Source organism: Apodemus sylvaticus, chromosome 6 (assembly GCF_947179515.1).
Source record: "Apodemus sylvaticus chromosome 6, mApoSyl1.1, whole genome shotgun sequence".
In the NCBI taxonomy this organism is placed as follows: domain Eukaryota; kingdom Metazoa; phylum Chordata; class Mammalia; order Rodentia; family Muridae; genus Apodemus; species Apodemus sylvaticus.
In genome coordinates, this window is record NC_067477.1 from 2,921,021 (window position 1) to 2,939,585 (window position 18,565).

Sequence of the window (18,565 nt, forward strand, 5' to 3'; positions counted from 1 at the left end):
GAACCATCTTATCCATTACTACACAGTGTCTCTCAGGATTTGAGCCTGGGGTGCACTGAAACCGTAGCTCTGCTCAGAAAGCATTGCCTCTAAGGTGTTGTCTCCAAGTTTGTGAAGTTGCCACAAATCTGTTTAGGTTTTCAGAGCCCAAGTTCTCCATTCTAAGTATTTTATTCCTCTTAGCGCTGCTGTGAATGTAATTGCTTTGTCTTTGGAGCTCTCTTTGCAAGTGTGTACGGACATTGATCTATGTGTATGGGTCTCATACCTGTCCTCTTGTGGGGCTCATGCACTAGCTCACAGCAGAATCCTGGTATCTTCTGGTACCTGAGTTCTTACCATCTTCAGCTTGACATGGTTTTGTGTTTTCTTTTCCATTCTTTCCCTTTCTTAATTGTCAGATAGATCCTTGATTGAATTGACAGGTAACATAGGTATGTTAGTCTTTTTTTTTTTTTTTTTTTTTTTTTTTTTTTAGAAAGATGGGGAAAGCAGTCTTCATTATTAAGTCAACTTGAGGCTTTTCATAGATCTTGCAGTAAGTAAGGGAGGCAGAGAATGTTCCCTCCTGTTAGTATTTTTGGGGTGTTTTTGTTTGTTTGTTTACTGTTTGTTTGAGATAGGGTTTTACTATGTAGTCCCGAGATATACTAAATATATCACGCTGGTCCTGAAGTTGCAACAACCCTCTCATCTCAGCCTTCTGGGTGCTGGGACCACATGTGTGCACCAACACACCTGACTGCTGTTCTGTATTTTTATCATGAAAAAGATGTTGAGGTTTTTTTCCATGTGTATTTAGATGACTGTGTGAATTTTGTTTTTACTTTGTTGATTTGATCACCTGATTTCCTGATCCTGAATAAATTCTTCTTGGCCCTGATTACAATTCTTACTCTACATTGCTGGCTTTATTCTGCTAGTGTGCTGTTGAGAAGTTTTGCCTTTATACTATGAGAGGGTTTTCTCTGTAACTTTCTTTCCTTGTGATGTCTTTGTCTACTTTGATCCTCAGTCATTCTGGATTCTCAAAATGTTGAGTATTATAACCAATCTAAACTGATCCGAACCAAACCACCTACACCCAAACTAATGTCTGCTGAGTCCATGGAATACTTTAGACTTTGCTAAGGATTGACATACAATTAGATCGTCTTGCAGTGCCTGGAGTTTCTACCCAGAGGACCAGGGGCAGCAGATCAGTGGGGAAGTCTATGCCTATGAGGGAACTCAGTGGCCAGCGCTCACAGTGGTGACATCCATCAGCAATGACACCTTGGATGTCTGGTGCAGGCTCACACTTTTCTGGATCCAAGGCAGGACTTACATTAGCTTGTTTGTCCCAGCCCTCCAAGAGAGACACTGTTCCTATATTAGTGTCAAAGTCCATGTATTGGCCCTTTCTCTACCGGAATCAGACTAAGGGAGTCATGCTTCTGGATGTTTTCACATATCCTTTAGGGGTAACAAGCATCCCCAAGAAAAATGTGGAGCTGGATCCCCAGAGTCATTGATGGTTAAAGAAAGAAGCAAAATTAGAGGATGAACCAGCCCATCTGCTAACAAGCGTGAGTCCCAGAGTGGTGACTTGACTTGCCCAGGGTCCCAGAGATCCTGAGGATAGAAACCTTCTCAGCCATCCCCTAGTGGACTGGCTTTTCTTTAAAAGCCACAGAAGTTAGAAGTAGGGATGGAATTATTTCTATGAAAGTCATTTCTAGGGTTACCACAGTCCAGATGACAGGATGGTATAGCCAAAATGTATCCTTTCAGAATCTCTCTGATAATGGACCAGAATTTCTGGAGCACTAACTTTCTCTGGTGGCATACCCAGCATGTGCTCTGGCTTCAGTCTGATCCTGCTGTTATCAGGCCTGGGTTTCCTGAGCATGACAAAGCCTTTGCTGTGGAGTCTTCTGTCCCTGTACTTAAAGCAGAATGAATATTTGTTGTTGGGAAGAATGAATTTATAATTTTAAGCCTCTGGCTCTCCTAGCTAGAGTCCCTGGAAGTGAATCTGTGAAGTTTTGATCAAAGCTGCCTCAGATCCTTCTAGAACAAGGAGGGCTATAAATAATGATACAAAGGTGGAATGCTGGTAAGGGAGGGGATCACTGGTTCCAGTTCTGCTTAGCCACTGCCCCTGATTTTTAAGACTGGGAAGACATCAGGAGGCAGAAGCATATCCCACTCTAACATCACTCGTGGGAAAGAGGAGATGAGATGGGAAATGGGTGCTCAGGACACCAGTGCTGTCTGAGATTTTCAGTGACCTTGGTGGTTGTAACACACTGGCTAGGGAGCCCCACCTGAGTGTGGGCTTCTCCAGGTTTCTCTGGAACCATAGAGAACTCAGCTGTCATCAGAATAGTCCTGGAGTGTCTGGGTCTGTGGCTCCCAGAGGAGTTGGGGATGAGTTCAATTTGAAGGTGGCTGGTTGGCCAAGCTGAGAAGGCCCTTGCTTTTTTATCCCAGTAGCAGAAGCTGCTGGTGGTTTAGGTTACATCAGACTGGAACTGTTGACTGTGTGTATGAGGATTTTGGCAGAGAGGGAATTGACTTCAAGCCCCAGAATTCTCCTTAGGAGATCCTGATGGGAGCAGGTAGGTGGAGAACAGAGCCTTGGGAGCAGAGACAACCAGGGCCTGAGGATTGGAGAGTGGGAAGATGGGGAACCAGAGAGAGAAAGCTCAGGTATCCAAGGCAGAGTGTGGATTTATGCTGAAGGAAAGGCTGAAGGGAGAAGAGGCTCTGGGAAGGGGCCTGATGCTGGAGGAGTCCAGGTAGACTGGTGTAGTTCAGTCAGAGGCACATTCGGGCACATTCATGTATACTGGCCAGTAGCTGTTATAAGAAACAGGGTACAGAGTGGTCTACTGTGGCAGGAAAGAGTAGCGTCAGGGGAACTCTTGAATAGTGCTAGGATCTTAATCTACTCATGGGTCCCCCACCATGCCCCTTTCTCTCAGCTCAACACCTATCTTTCTGACTCAGTTTCCACACTGACATCCTCTTTTCTGGGTTCCTGCTGCACACCTATGGCAGTGTGTGTGCTGTGCAGGTGCCTGCTCTAGCTTGAGGACACTTGGGACACTTACCCTGTGGTGTTTTGAATGAATTCGGCCCCTGTAGACACACAGCGAGTGGCACTGTTGGAGTAGATGGAGCCTTGTTGGAGTCTGTCACTGGGAGTGGGCTTTGAGTGGGTTTAGAGGCTCACCGCTGCCTGTGGATCCAGATGTAGAACTCTAAGTTCCTTTCTAGCACCATGTCTGCTTGTGTACCATCATGCTTCCCACCATGATGACAATGGACTAAACCTCCAAACTATCATCCAGCCCGTTTTCCTTTATATAAATGTTTTCATATATATATATACACACACATAAAGCAAGCTTCCTGTCCCAGCTGCCATCGTAGAACAGCAGCCTTGGCCCTGCGCTACCCCACGGCCATGGGCCTCAACAAGGGTGCCAAAGAGAACGTCACCAAGCCGAGACACAGACGGCACTGCGGTCGCCTCACCAAGCACACCAGGTTCGTGCAGGCATGATCCCGGAGGTGTGAGGCTTCACGCCCTATGAGCGGCACACCATGGAGTTGCTCAAAGTGTCCAAAGGCAAGCGTGCACCTCGAGTTCATCAAGAAGAGGGTGGGCGCACACATCCAGGACAGGAGAAAGCAGGAGGAGCTGAGCAACATGTTGGCAGGAGGTGGGGGTAAGCTTTGAGGTTTGAAACAACCCATGCTATTCCTGGTTACAATCCCTTTGTACCCACAGCCCTTGTCTTCTGCCTTGTGGCTGTGCCTTAATTGTAAAACAGTGATACTGCTCCAGCACCGTGCTCGGCTGTGGGCTGCTATGGTCTGTGCCATGATGGTCATGGACTCATCCTCTGAAACTGTATAAGTTACCCTTGTCGTGGTGATTTGTTACAGGGATAGGAAAGTAACCAGGACAGAAATACTATCAGAACAATACCTCTTACCAACCCAAAGGCAGCCAGGGAGCATCTGAAGGCTATTGCAGGGATTCCCTATACTATAACCTGTGTGTGTGCCTAATATTTCTATTAACTGTATTTGGAAATTGCCTCTGTGTATGACTTTGTTCTGTTGCTATACTTAATGAAATGGTTGTCCCATTGGGACATGGTATCTGGGGCAACCTGACTCAGCATTTCTGGCCTATGGTCACTCATATTTGGCTCTACATATGTGTTTTATGTTGGCAGCCTTCTATTAACATGTACCATATGTAATCATTCCACTCTTCATTCAGCCCATGTGGGTTGGGTGTCTGTTCCAGTGGCGCTGCTGAGATTGTACATCTTGCTGACTTAAATCTCTCTTGTGTACATAGTGCTAGGTTCAAACTCAGGGCCTTGTGTTATGTGCTTGGTCATTGAAATAACACGCCTGCATCTGGCCTGAAATTGAGGGCCTTATAGGGCTGCCTTATGAACATTCTCATCAGTGGTGTTTCTGAGGGAGGTTTTAGCTGATAGGACAGTCAGCTCCAAGATAGTCAGGGAACTATGCTTGGAAAGTACTCTCTTACCAACTTAGGGCATCCAAGGACCTAGGGGTTTGTTCTATGAGCATACATTACTATAACATAAAATATAGGATAAACTGTGGTCTGTCATCTGAGCCCTGAGATAACAGGCATGGAAGCCTGGTCCGGGTCTGCCATAGAGAACTTGTGTGTTGGGTAGTTTTTGCCAGCTTGAGACAAACTAGGATTACCTGGTAGAGGTAAACTCCACTGAGGAATTGCCTCTATCAGGCTGACCTGTGGGCATGCCTATGGGATGTTTTCTTGATTAACAATTGATGTGGGGAGGCTTGGCTCACTGTGTGCGGTGCTACCCCTGTGCTGGAGGTCCTGGGTCGTATAACAAGGCAAACTGTTTGAAGCCGTAGGAGCCAGCGAGCAGTGCTCCTCCATGGTTTCAGTTCCTGCCTCTGGCTCGCCACTTGAGTTCCTACCCACACTTTCTTACATGATGGACAGTAACCCTTAAGCCAAATAAAACCTTTCTTCCTCCAAGTTGCTTTTGGTCAGTAAAGAAACTTCCCCCCCCCCCCACCCCCCAAACTGCCAAAAAGCCAAAGCCTAAAGTGAATTAAAAGTTCCAGAGCAACAGATATTTGGGATTGGCAAGGAAAATCAGCCAACCTGGTTACAAGATACTCAGTGGTTGCAAAGACAAAACAGACCTTACACATGCAAAACTAGCTTATCTAAGGGAAATATCTAATACCCACATTCTACCCCCAGTGAGACCCCCTTTCCCTTTCTCTACCCTTAGCTATAAAAGCTAAAGCAAGTAATCTGCATTCTCTGGAAGGCTGGTCACTGTATTTCTAGGTCCCATGCCCTGGCCATGGTGGCTGTGGTGGATATGGTGGCTGTGATGGCCATGGCCATGTTGACTGTGGTGGCCAAGGTAGCCATAGTGGATGTGGTGACTATGGTGGATGTGATAACCTTGGTAGCTGTGTTGGCTGTGATGGCCATGGTGGCCCCGGGCCATGGCTGCTCTCTGGAGATGTCACCACTCAGGTAGCTGAAGCCTGCTCTTGCGCTGAGGTTGGCCTACACTCTATGCCAGTCCTTTATTTCTTCCTCCAATATTAACTCTTACAATCAGTGTTTATCACAACAACAAAGATGCCAGCTATGACAGTTAGTGAAAGAAGATGGCTGTCAGCTTCCTGAGTATTGGAGCAGAAATAATACTTCTTGCCTTTCGAGGTTGCTGGTATAACGTGCTGAGCAACACCACAGAGCCACAGGGGAGACTCCTCAGGTGGCTCTGGCTCACCATATTCCAGATGCTTCCATCTTCTACCCTTCTTAGTGGTCCTGGGTATCGGAGGCCATGTCTCCTTGGAGTTATCCCACACTTGAGCCACCCACTTCATATTAAACCTGACATCACAGGTGTTTAAACCCACCAAGCTCCCAACTCCTATGTAAATACTTCTAACTTAACCAAGACTGATCTGTGACCCAGCGTGGGGTCTGCCTTGTTGACACACTTGTGTATTGCTGGGATGTCCTGTGGTTACTAGCTAGGTCAAGTTGGCTGGTGGTGCAGTACATACTGTGTGTGACCTGGTGTGTGTCTTTTAGCTTTGGAGAAACTTCTTTGTCTGCCCTGTTGGATGGTCTCACCAATGTCTGCTGGTTGGTATGCAAGCCTCACTTCTCAGCCACGTTGCCCCGTCTCTTCCTCCCATGCAGAGAACCTGCTCAGTTTATTGTCAAGCACAAGCAAGATGCCTCACGCTGTCGTGGGTTTCATCTCTGCAAGGTGACGCTTTTTAAATTACTCCAACTTATCATATGGTAGAGTTAAAAATTTCTCAGTCTAAAAAGGTCTGGTGAGCAAGGACTTAATTTTAGCTAATGATTCTAAATCAAGTACTTACAAAAGGCAACTTTCAATTCCCAAACCAAAAGACGCCTTCACTCTCTCAGACAAGGAGGGAAGAGGCCTCATGAGTAATTGTTCTCTGAGACAACGTCTCCCTGGAGTGGACAGTTTCTTCATGGCCACTGTTTCTTTCCTGGGGAGGCCAGGGATGCCTGTGGTGAGGGGGTATATCATTGACTCCTGTAAGCACCTAAGACCCTGAGGAGGATGCCAGGGACACCTGGCCTGAGGGATCCACTGCTCACATCCCCATCAGGAAACGCAGGGGACTGACGGCACAAGGTGCACACTTGCTGGCAGTTTGTAGTCTAGCTAAATGAGATGATTTATGAGCATCGTTCATCACCCCAGGCTCACAACGTGCTATTCCCAGGGGCCATCACCCTGGGTCTACTTGTGTTGAAGCTGGTGGGAGCTGGTCTGCAGAGGTGGCCCACTCAGCTACGTCCTCCCAGTTGTTCTTTCATCTTTTGTCTTGTCTCGGGTGCCTCACCCAATAAGGTATGTGTCTTAGTTAGGGTTTCTATTCCTGCACAAAACATCATGACCAAGAAGCAAGTTGTGGAGGAAAGGGTTTACTTAGCTTACACTTCCACCTTGCTGTTCATCACCAAGGGAAGTCAGGACAGGAACTCACACAGGGTAGGAACCTGGAGGCAGGAACTGACAGGAAAGCCACAGAGGGTTGCTGCTTACTGGATTGCTTCCTCTGCCTTGCTCAGCTTGTTTTCTTATGGAACCCAAGACTACCAGCCCAGGGGTGGCACCACCCATAATGGGCCTTCCCACCCTTGATCACTAATTGAGAAAATGTCTTACAACCGAATCTCATAGAAGTATTTCTTCAAGAGAGGCTCCTTTCTGAATGATAACTCCAGCTTGTGTCAAGTTGACACACAAAACCAGCCAGTAAAGATGTGGAGGCAGCCACATTGGAGACTAATGTGAAAACTGTGTTTTCTTCTGGAGAGATCCATGACAGAGCCTGGTTGTATATTGCAGGGAAAAAAAAAATCCAGGCATGGGGCAGGCATAGGGAGGAGGAGTTGGTGGGGGAGGGGAGGAGGAGGGGGAAAGCAGGCAGAGTAAGAGAGACTGTCTCTTTAGTATGCATCTCTTTTGTCCTAGCTGCCACAGCATTGTTTTAGCAGATGACAGACACCCTGGGCTCTTGGGTTATTAGTATCTTTTCCCTTTCTTTCTCATACCTACTTACATTTTTTCCCCTGTCCCCACTGACACGAATCTTGAGGTTTTCTTATCTGTAAAATTGTGAAATAGCAAAGTTAGCATTCAATTTCTATTTTGCCTTCGAGCAGAGTGGTACAAGCCTTTACTACTAGCACTTGAGATACTGAGGCAGGAGCATGGTGAGCTCCAAGTTGGCCTGGGTTATATAGTTACCTGTCTCAAAAGCCAAAAAGGATTTTTTTAAAAAAGGGTGGGGGTGGGGTGGGGCAGGTGAGATAGTGGATGACTCCATTTGTAAAACTACTTGCCATGCAAGACTGAGGACCTGAATTCAGATTCCAGCAGCCAGGTGAAAAGCTGGAGGGGGCACACATCTATAACTGCGGAGATTCTTCTGGATCTCATTGACCAATCTTTGACACCCAACGATGACAGCTGGCATCCACACATGTGTGCACACATGAACATGTACATATACCTCTCTAAAATTGGACATTGTAGAGACTAATGGTACATTGTAGAGACTGACAATAAAAACTCAGGTTATTCAGTTAAAACTCTTCAGGTTCTCATCATGTGTTTTTGGCTTCTTTGGGTATTAGGGTCCTGATGGTTTTTGGATTGTTTTTCTGCTTGGTGTTGCAAGTCTCTCCCTCATTTCACAAGTGTTTGTTGACTGTAAGTGACACCCTTCTATTTTTCTCAGCAGGCTATTGTCATTCACAGGCTGTGGGTGGTCACTCAGATCTCCTCTACTACATGAAGCATGTTTTTTTGGGTTTTTTTGTTTTGTTTTGTTTTGTTTTGTTTTGTATAAAGCCTGAGGTTTTTACAACTGCCATCACTGTGGCAATGACTGGACTCTTAAGGAATGGTAGCTTTTGCACCTAGGCACCCTGGTGGTCTTGATAGCGAACAGGGAATACTTAGTGGGTCAGCCCAGGTGGTCTGTGGCCAGGTCTCCTACTGTCTAGGCTTTGATGCGCTTAGGTGAGCATCAGCCTGCACATGGATGGTTGCTGATCATATCTTTGTATAGGGTTGTACAGGCAAGATACCATGAATTCTGATGGGATCGTGTGGTAGATTTTTGCTCATCCCTAAAATGTGTGGAATTTATAGAGGGGGGTCATTACATTGGCCCACTTGGACCCTCCATATCAGATGGTGAACTAGGTTTCCTTGAGGTGACCTGTGAGTAACTTTGAAGTGACCTATATCTCCCTGAGGTGTCCTGCAACTCTGATGGCCACTGGAGTATGTCTGTACATTTCTCCGGCTCTGTCCCCCCAGCCTATTTCTGTCTACCATCAGATGTGTCTTCCCAGTGAGCTGTGTCTCCAGAGGTGACTTGTGTCTTCTAGTATCTCCCCATGGTGACCTGTAATTACCATCTCTCTGTGGTTACCTGTGTCTCTCTGAGGTGATCTGTGCATATCTGTGGTGGGCCATGCCTCCCTGAGGTGATCTGTGTCTCCCTGAAGTGACTTATGTCTCCCTGAGGTGACCTATTATGTCTCCCTGAGGTGACCTGTGTCTCCCTAAGGTGACCAATGTCTTCTTGCGGTGATCCATAAGGTAACTCTGAGTGACTTGTGTCTCCCTGAGGTGACCTGTACCTCCTTTGGTGGTCCATGGCTCCCTGTGGTAGCTTGTATCTTCCTGAGGTGACCTATATCTGAGATAATCTGTTGCCTACTTGAATGTTCTTAGGTTGGGAAGGACATAAGTGTCAGGAGACAGAAGTGTGGTAGCTGGTGAAGCGACTGTTTCTAACCACAGGTGAAGGCTTCATGAGTTGGCCTCACATCCAGATCATAGGCCAATGCCTTTGACTTTCTGTTTTTGCTAAATCCACATTTAATAGTTTGACCTTTAGGCAAACAGGGTTCTTGTGTTGAAATTAAAGTGCATTCAATTGTGCTAAGGATACATGGGTCATCTTGAGCCTTTGATGCTTGTACTGGCTGGTTTTGTGTCAATTTGACACAAATTGGAGTTATCACAGAGAAAGGAGTTATCACAGAGAAAGGAGCTTCAGTTGGGGAAGTGCCTCCATGAGATCCAGCTGTGGGGCATTTTCTCAGTTAGTGATCAAGGGGGGACGGCCCCTTGTGGGTGGTGCCATCTCTGGGCTGGTAGTCTTGGGTTCTATAAGAGAGCAGGTTGAGCAAGCCAGGGGAAGCAAGCCAATAACTAACATCCCTCTGGCCTCTGCATCAGCTCCTGCTTCCTGACCTGCTTAAATTCCATTCCTAACTTCCTTTGGTGATGGGCAGCAGCATGGAAATGTAAGCTGAATAAAACCTTTCCTCCCCAACTTGCTTCTTGGTCATGATGTTTTTTGCAGGAATAGAAACCCTGACCAAGACAATGCTACATCAGCAGTCTTTTGCCGTCAAGAAATTTTCATTGCCCTTCATTCTGTGTGAGAGCCCGTTGGACATAGCAACAATCACTGTCCATCTCGTGGTGCCTGGCAGTGAAACGTCCAGGTTTCATATAATCCTGGGCATCCCTCGGGCTCCATTCCTGCCAGCTGCTCGGTGTTTCAGGCACCTCTATGGTTTCTCTGGATGTTGGTACTTGAGTACCTCTTCTTCTAACCTAGCTCTAGATGTCAGTGAGCCTGTGGGAGAAGGTCTTCAGAGGGTCCATTACTCAGCTGATGCTCCTGCCCAGAAATACAGGCTAACTGGCTAATGGGCTGGCTACTGACTGACCAGCCCGGTTAGTGGAGGGTAGCTATCTCCAGGGCTGCCCTTCAATGCAGGTTTAGTTCTTGCCAGGTTTCTAGTGAATGGGGGGAGGTCTATGGAAGGATGGTGAACACCCAGCCAGCTCCAAAAAAAGGGTGCTGTCCCAGCAGCAAAACTATACAAAGGGTTCCCAGTTCAAAGCTTATGTGACTTATTTTCTCACAATGCGAGTTCTGGAAGTGCAAGGTCAAGACACCAGTGGATAGCTGTTGCGCTCAAGACAAGTCTTTCATCTTCTTGCTATGTCTTCATTCTTTCTCCTGTGATTTGTTAAAAGTTCAGGAAGAAAATGGCTCCCCAAGTGCCTGGTTACCCATGCTTCCTGTGGTGAAGTATTTCACCTTCCAGGTCCTGCCTCCCTCTATAAGAATTGCTCTCCAGTCCCAGCCTATTTCCAGCCTCACTTGTCCCCTACCCATGGGTGTCCTGTTGCATTTAGCAGCAATGTCTAGTCACCTCTTCCATCAATTTGGGGGACACTGTGGGACAGGCAGAATAGTACAAAAATCATTGGTGCATTCGCTCTATCCTTTGACCAGGCTTGGCTTGAGCCCCAGCAGAAGAGCAGCCTCCAGCTTCTCAAATCCCATTATACAGATTGGAAGTCTGGCGTGAGAGATGAACAAGTGGCCTAGGTCTGGGAGTGGACAGGAGTCCCAAGTAGGCAGGGAGAATGAGCCATGAGGCAATCGGCTCAGCGCACAGGCAGGGACTGCACGGTGAGGTCCTCCCATGCTACCCACAATGGATGGGTAACTTCTGACTGTGATTTGCTGGGAGTAAAAAGAAAAAGAAATCCAACCATCATGTATCTAGGTTTATTAAAGAGGTGGTTTGGTACAAATAAGCTTTGGCAGAACAGCCTCTGTGTAGGGAAAAGCTACTTCCAGCCTCCTCTTGATAAATTAGACACGTATTACTAAATAGCTGCTGCAATGATCTCAGGAAATAAGCCAGGGATGGGAACCCATCCAGGAGGGTGATTGTCTGAATTAGAAACGATGTGTTGCAGACTTCATAGTTCTTCCTAATGGAAGGTATGGCCTCACACACAGCACAGGCTCTGGGAGTTAGATCCTTGAAGAGCCTCACCATGGCTCTGGATGCTGCTTCCTTCCTTCCTTCTTCCTTTCCTTCCTTCCTCCTTTCCTTCCTTCCTTCCTTCCTTCCTTCCTTCCTTCCTTCCTTCCTTCCTTCCTTCCTTCCTTCCTCCTTTCTTTTCTCTCTCTCTCTCTCTCTCTCTCTCTCTCTCTCTCTCTCTCTCTCTCTCTCTTGTTCTTTTGAGATGAGTTCTCACTGTATAGTCCTGCATGATCTGGAACTCTCTATGTAGCTCATGCTGGGCTTAAACCCACAGAACTCTGCCCACCTCTGCCTCTGCCTCCGCCTCCTGAGAGCTAGAAGTAAAGGTGAGCACCACCAGGAATAGCTCTTTAAAAAATATTTTTTTTTAGATTTACTTTATTTTATGAGTGCTTTATATGTTTGCACATAATGTGTGCATGTGCATACCTGGCTGGTGTCAGCATGGGTCATGGATTAAGAGGGGTATGAATCCCCTGGAACTGGAGTTATAGTTATGAGCTACTATGTAATGCTGGGAACCAAACTCAGGTCCTCTGTAAGAGCAACAAATGTAATTAACCACTGAGCTACCTCCTAGCCCCTGGATGGCTCTTTTAAAATAATTTTAAAAATCATTTATTTGTGTGTGTGTGTGTGTGTGTGTATGTGTGCGCGCGCACGTGCCCTTGTGTGTATACATGCACCATCGTATATATGAGGAAGTCAGTGGATAGTTCATGGAAATTGGTTCTCTTCTTCTGGGGATCAAACTCCAGTTGTCAGGCTTGGTAGCAAGCATCTTAACCCATAAAGCACAAGAAGTCTTAGACTCCTATAATTTCTAAGTCCAGACTCATAAGTTACAAGTATACCATGCATAGAAGAACATCAGTTTTTGCAGTTTTAGTTACTATACATGTGTGTGCACATATACACACTTGCATGCTCACATTCTCAAGGTGATGTGGATAAACACACACATGTGAGCATGCTCACATGAATGTTTGTGTTTGTGCATGCACATCCACATGCCTTTAGAATCATGTGTGACTCGACCTGAGGTCTGAAAGCCTTGATTAGGTACAAACTGAAAAGCACAGGCCAGAGACTGAAGGGACACAGGGTTCCACACAGGCTATAGGATCTAGGCATGCAGGACATTCCTTGCCCAAGGGCCACAATGGTTTCCAAGAAGTCACATTTTTATTGGTGAAGGTGGAGGAAGGTATGTATGCAGCAGACACTTGGTGAGTGTCTAGAAAGGGCAGTGGCATTCTGGGTTTAAAGACACCACAGGGTTGAAATCCTACCATGGGTTCCTGGGCTGAGGTTGTTGTTGTCTGAGTCTGCTCATAGGCTGCCAGGGCATGGTGGGGATGCATTGGCTCATTCCAGGCCCTCTCCAAGCCCTGCTGCCATGTCTCACATCGGGCAGAGTTAGTAGGTCCAGTTACTTCCAATACCACCTTCCCCAACATTCCGCATTCCTGGCACTAATCCTGGGTGGGAGCGGGGAACAGGTGTACAGGACCATGGCCAGCTCCAGCTGCTAAGGTAAGGGCCTGAGAGGACAAGGCCCCATAGCAAATGCTGCAGAGAAGACACAGCCAGTTGCATTTTTAGGTTTGTCTTTGTACAGCCTTTTCTGGTGACATCAGCCCATCCTGAAGTAAACATAAAAGCAAACACTAGTGCCTGGTGTCTGCCTCACCCTAAGCCTCTGCCTCCCCACTCCCTACTCTCTCTCCCTTCCCCCTACTCTGTCTCCCTGCCCTTTCTTCTACCTCACCCCAAGCCTCTGCCTCCCTGTCCACTACCCCTGCTCCACACCAGCCTCTGCCTCTCCCATCCCCCAGCTATAACTCTAATCATCTAATTTCAGGCTCAGGGCAAAGATTGAAGAGCCCTGGAGCCAGACTGAAGAGCCACATACAGGGACAGCACAGGGGACACTTAGACCCGATCTACCTGTACCACACATACACACACACACACACACACACACACACACACACACACACACACACACGTGATCTAGGGACATTCTAGTTCATGTGCTTGCCTATGTCTTAGAGTGGCTGACAAATGGCTGGCCTGCATGATCCAGGGCCATTCCATCAGTCTAGTTCCTTTCTTGGGTAGACTTTCTACCCCAGGAGCCCTTTTGATGGCATGTGTGCCTTTGCATCTGCTGTGTATGACCCAAAGTGTAGCTGGTTCTTGTGACTGAAATGTGCCTAAGACTAGGATTCATGAAATGGGTGTGTGATAGCTCTGCAGTTTTGGAGGCGATGGGTACCCCTTGCTTGGCCCAGACAGGTGTTTTGTAGGCACCTGTGATAGCCCCCTCCTCTGCCCTCATGGAAGGGTATGAGCTGAAGTAATATAAAAAAATGGTCTGCTTGATGCCTCTCATCAGTTGACAATAGAGAATTGCAGAAGTTCAGAGTGTCCGTTCTGACAGTTGCCTACACAAAGACAGCATTCTTTTAGTATAGACAGTGTTAAAAATCGTAATGAACAGTGACTAAAGTCTAAGTGTATGTGGCCTTTTTACCTTCCCAGCTTAAGCCTACAATTTTCTAGGAATCTGTACAAGAAGCCCATAACAAAAGACATGTCTTGGCCGCCCTGTGCAGCCTTTGTGACCAGGGTTTCACTTTACCAGCATTTGATCCTATCCAACAGATCTCCAAAACCACGCTATGGTCTCATTAAAACAAAACAAAACAATTCCCTATTCTAACCCTTTAAGCTGTAACTTGAGAGCCACTAAAATCTTGCCTGAGGATACCATGAGCACAATACAGTGACTGTCTCTCTCTTAAGATTCATATGGGTGTCTTATCTTTTCTATTAATCCCATGCAATCTCCTTTTCAGAAACCCCAGCTCCACTCCAGGCTGGCTTGCCCTGAAATTCTTCTCTTCGGGGCAGTCAAGAATCCCATTCCAGCTTCACTTGAGTGGAGAACACACAGGCTGCTGCAGGTGGCTGCGTGGAGCTGTTTGTCCTGCCTGGGTGCACAGCCTGTGACAAAGCCAGTGTGCTGTGTGAGAGCTGAGTGCTGAGGAGGGGTGCAAGGAAGGGTTGGAGAAGGAGGAAGGTGCCTTCCCGCAAATTTGCAGGTTGTTGGGATAGGGATGCTGTGGGCTGGAGGCTCACAACAGAAGCTCAGAGTGCTATGGAGTGGGTGAGTCATGGCAAATCATTGGAGGCACAGGGAGGCAGGATCCACTCTCAGGGTTTTTCTCCATGTCCTGCTTTTCTTGAGACTTCCAGAGCCCCAGGAGGTGCTCATACAGTTCCAAGTGGGCCAGAGCTCACAGCCAGGTACCCTTCTTTCCCTTCCACTGGATTCTCCACTGCCTTCTATGGTCAAGCCACTGGAGAAATGGACTAACTGGGGTTGAGGTTTCATCAAGTTTCTCAGGCCACGCTGTGGTAGTACATGGGGACACGCACTCAGGCCAATGGTAGGAGCAATCAACAATGCAATGGGAATAGTCAAGAATGGTGCCATCTCACCTCACCAAGCCACAGGAAGCTCAACACTGGACAGATCCGTCAAGTAACTTACAGGAGGACAGTGGGAAGGATCAGTACCCCATATATACCAATCATGTGGTTTGGGCTACCCCAAGGGTTCATGGTAGCAAAAAGTTCTTTCTACCATGGCTGGTGACTAGAGCCTCAGCCACAGTGGGTCTTTGAAGGTCAATGCAGGAATCTGTGATTTTTGACCACTCTTAAAAAAGCACCTAACTTTATTAAGGAACCCCCAGTTCTGGGCTAAATGAGTGGTAGGTAGGCTTTTAAACACACACACACACACATGCACACACACACACACACACATTCATGACACACACACACAATCATATACCCCCAAGTGCTGGGATTGCATGCATAGATCACCATGCCTCCAAAACAAAATGGCAAACTAGACTTTGCTGTGCAAATGGCTTCCTTCAACATAAGGTGACAGGGAAGTCACTGATATTTTAGTGGAGGGGAAAGCAGGAGACATAATGATGGTGGTGTGGAGAAAAGGGGAGAGACTGCAGGGCTAAAAGACTACTGCTTAAAATGAGGCAGAAGAACCAGAGAGATGTCATGGCAGCGCTGTATAGCACGTAGATCAAAGGGATAGAGTTGCTCCCACACGTCTACCTGATTCCTTGGTTTCTGAGACATAGCCTTAGTTCCCCTGCTGGGCTCTTCCTGAGGCCAAGCTTTTCCTTAGAAGCAGAATGTAAGGCAGGCTGGTCCTCTGAGGTTTCCTCCCATGTCTCAGTGACTGCGATGGCTGCATCCTGGAAACATCTCTCCAGTAAATATTTTGTGACTAGCTGTCAGCCATCACTTCCCTAAACCGCCAGATGCCACCAGCAGTGACATCACCAGGAGCTGCAGGCTCTGCACCCAAACTCCAGCACAGCTGAGCTGGAGGAAGATACAGGTCTCTGTCTCTGCCTGCCTCTTCACTGCAGGGAACATGTCCCTGTGTGGACTTGAAAGGCGCATGTTCCTGGCCCCTCTGTGGCCCAGCTCTGACAAGATTACATGTTCTCAAGATCATTCCAGGAAGAGAGCAGAGGCCAAAATGTGGGGAAATTGCCACATGTCCAAGGAAACCTCTGTAACATTTTTATCAACTGCATTCAACTAAAAACAAATGACACAAACCATCTGGTTTGTTTAATAAATTGAGCAACATAAACAGCTAAGACAGACCCCCAAACATCAAGGTAAATGAAAGCCCGTCATTGTTCAGGAGCAAAGGTGTAATCAAACTCTAATTTTCTATTCCAATAAACATCTTTGAATTAGTTTCTATTCCACTAATTATGAAGAGTTTTTTTTATTAGTGTTCTTCTTGATTAATAAAGCACAAAACATAGATTACTTATAATATTACTTTCAATCCCCATGGGGAGCACCCGGGTGGTTTCTGCATGTGTTTAAATGCTAAACAAGAGAAGCCATGAGAACAGAGAAGATGTAGAGGGGGAGGGGAACACCAGTCAGTTTTTAAAGAATTTTAAAGAGAGCAAGGAGAGGTCTAGGGGAGGCCTCGGAGGGTGGAAAGAAAGGGGAGAAGGGAATGGTGTGTTAAAAATCTCAAACACAAAAGAAATAAATAAAAAGCATTAAATCTAAGACAAAAATGAAGCCTCCCAGCACAGTGCCTGGATCTCTTTGTGTGGTCTGGATAAAATATTTCTAGTGTCAACTTGCACCTTGGGCCTCAGGAGAGAACCCCCTTAACTATTAAGTGATATTTTGAAGACTTATATTCTAAAAGACTGGAATCCCTGGAACAGATAAATTCAGAGACAAAGACAGAGACAAGTTTCCAAAATGAAATCTAGAGGATAGAAACAGTTTAATGGATCCATAACATGCAATGAGTTTGAGGCACTGATGAACATCAGCCTCCTCAGAGAGAGCCTCAGAAGAGAGGGTTTTGCTGAATTCTACCAAACCTTCAAACGCGTGGTTCTCAAGTTGCTCCATAAAAATAGAAAAAGAAAGAACACTAACAAATCCCCTCAAAGAAACCAGCATTGCCCTGGTAGCAAAACTGGGTAAGGATCCCCGCCAAACAAACGAAACTCAAGAGACCAATTTCCCTGAACATCTGTAGCTGCCCGCAGCCACATGTAAACCGGGTTACCTGTTGAGAGAATTTTGGGGTCATAGGGAAGAGCGGCGAAAAGAAAGTACGGCTAAGTCAATGTTCACTGATCAAAGCCGTCAACTTTAATGGCGCCGGACCTTTTAACAGTTTGGGCAAACCCTCCCCCCAGACTCCAGGCTGAGTTCCGGTGGAAGTTGTCTAGCTTCTCTTGGAGGTCTTCGTCTTGACTGCTCCGGCAGCTGGGTGGGTCACCTGTTTAATTCAGGAATCCCTATACACGGAGGAACAATGAGCGTAACCTTTACTACGTGCGCTCCACCCTAGGTGGAGCAGGATCCTGGCTAACTGGGAGAAGTTAACCTTGACCAAAGTCAAACTCTGACCAAGTGCAAGACTGCCCCAATATGGCTCTGTACAAACATCCACACAAAAATTCTCAGTAAGACACTTGCATACTGAATTCAATAACGCATGAAGATCACATACTATCAGCAGGTTGACTTTTTCCAGGAATACAAGGATGGCCCAATATTTATAAGTCAATAATTTTAACATAGTACATAGACTTAACAATAGAAATAACAGGGTCTTCTCAATGGATGCAGAAGTGTTCTTTGACAGTGTTGAACATCCTGTAATGATAAAAAAGTCCCCAAGAAACTAAGAATAAAAGATATATTTATCTATCTATCTATCATCTACCTATCAATCTATCATCTACCCATCTATATCTATTTTATCTATCTTCTTTATCATCATCTATCAATTATCTATTAGTTATCTATTATCTATCATCTACCCATCTATCCAACTATTATCTATCTATCTATCTTTCATCTATAATCAATTTATCATCTATATATCTACATAACTATCCATCTATCATCTATCTGCCTATCTATCTATCTATCTATCTATCTATCTATCTATCTATCTATTAACCTATCATTTATTACTTATTTTCAACTTGACAGAATCTAGAATCATATGAGAGATGGGTGTCTGCCTGTGGTGTTAGCTTTATTATTGCATTAACAAAATGGGAACACCTGCCCACTGTGGGTGGCACCATTCCCCTGGGTTGGGTTCTCCACTGCATAGAACAGGGAAAGGGCCATGGACAGTAGCATGAGTTCATCTCTTTCTTCTTTCTGCTTGTAGGTGTAATATGAATAAGCACTGTAAGTACCAGCCACCCTGACTTCTCTGCTATGATGGACCTTGATCCTGAGTCAAAAGAAATCCTTTTACCTGGAGTTGCTTTTCTCAGAACTCAACTCAGTAAAGGCAACAACAGTAAAGGAAACTAAAAACCAATAGCCAGCATTATATGAAATAAGAAAAGCTGAAAGCATTTCTTTAAAAATGAGAAATGCACTGAGAGTATCGCCTTGCTCTTACTCAGCACAGTACTTGAAGTCTTAGAGCAATAAGACAAGAAGAAATGAAAGGGATACAAA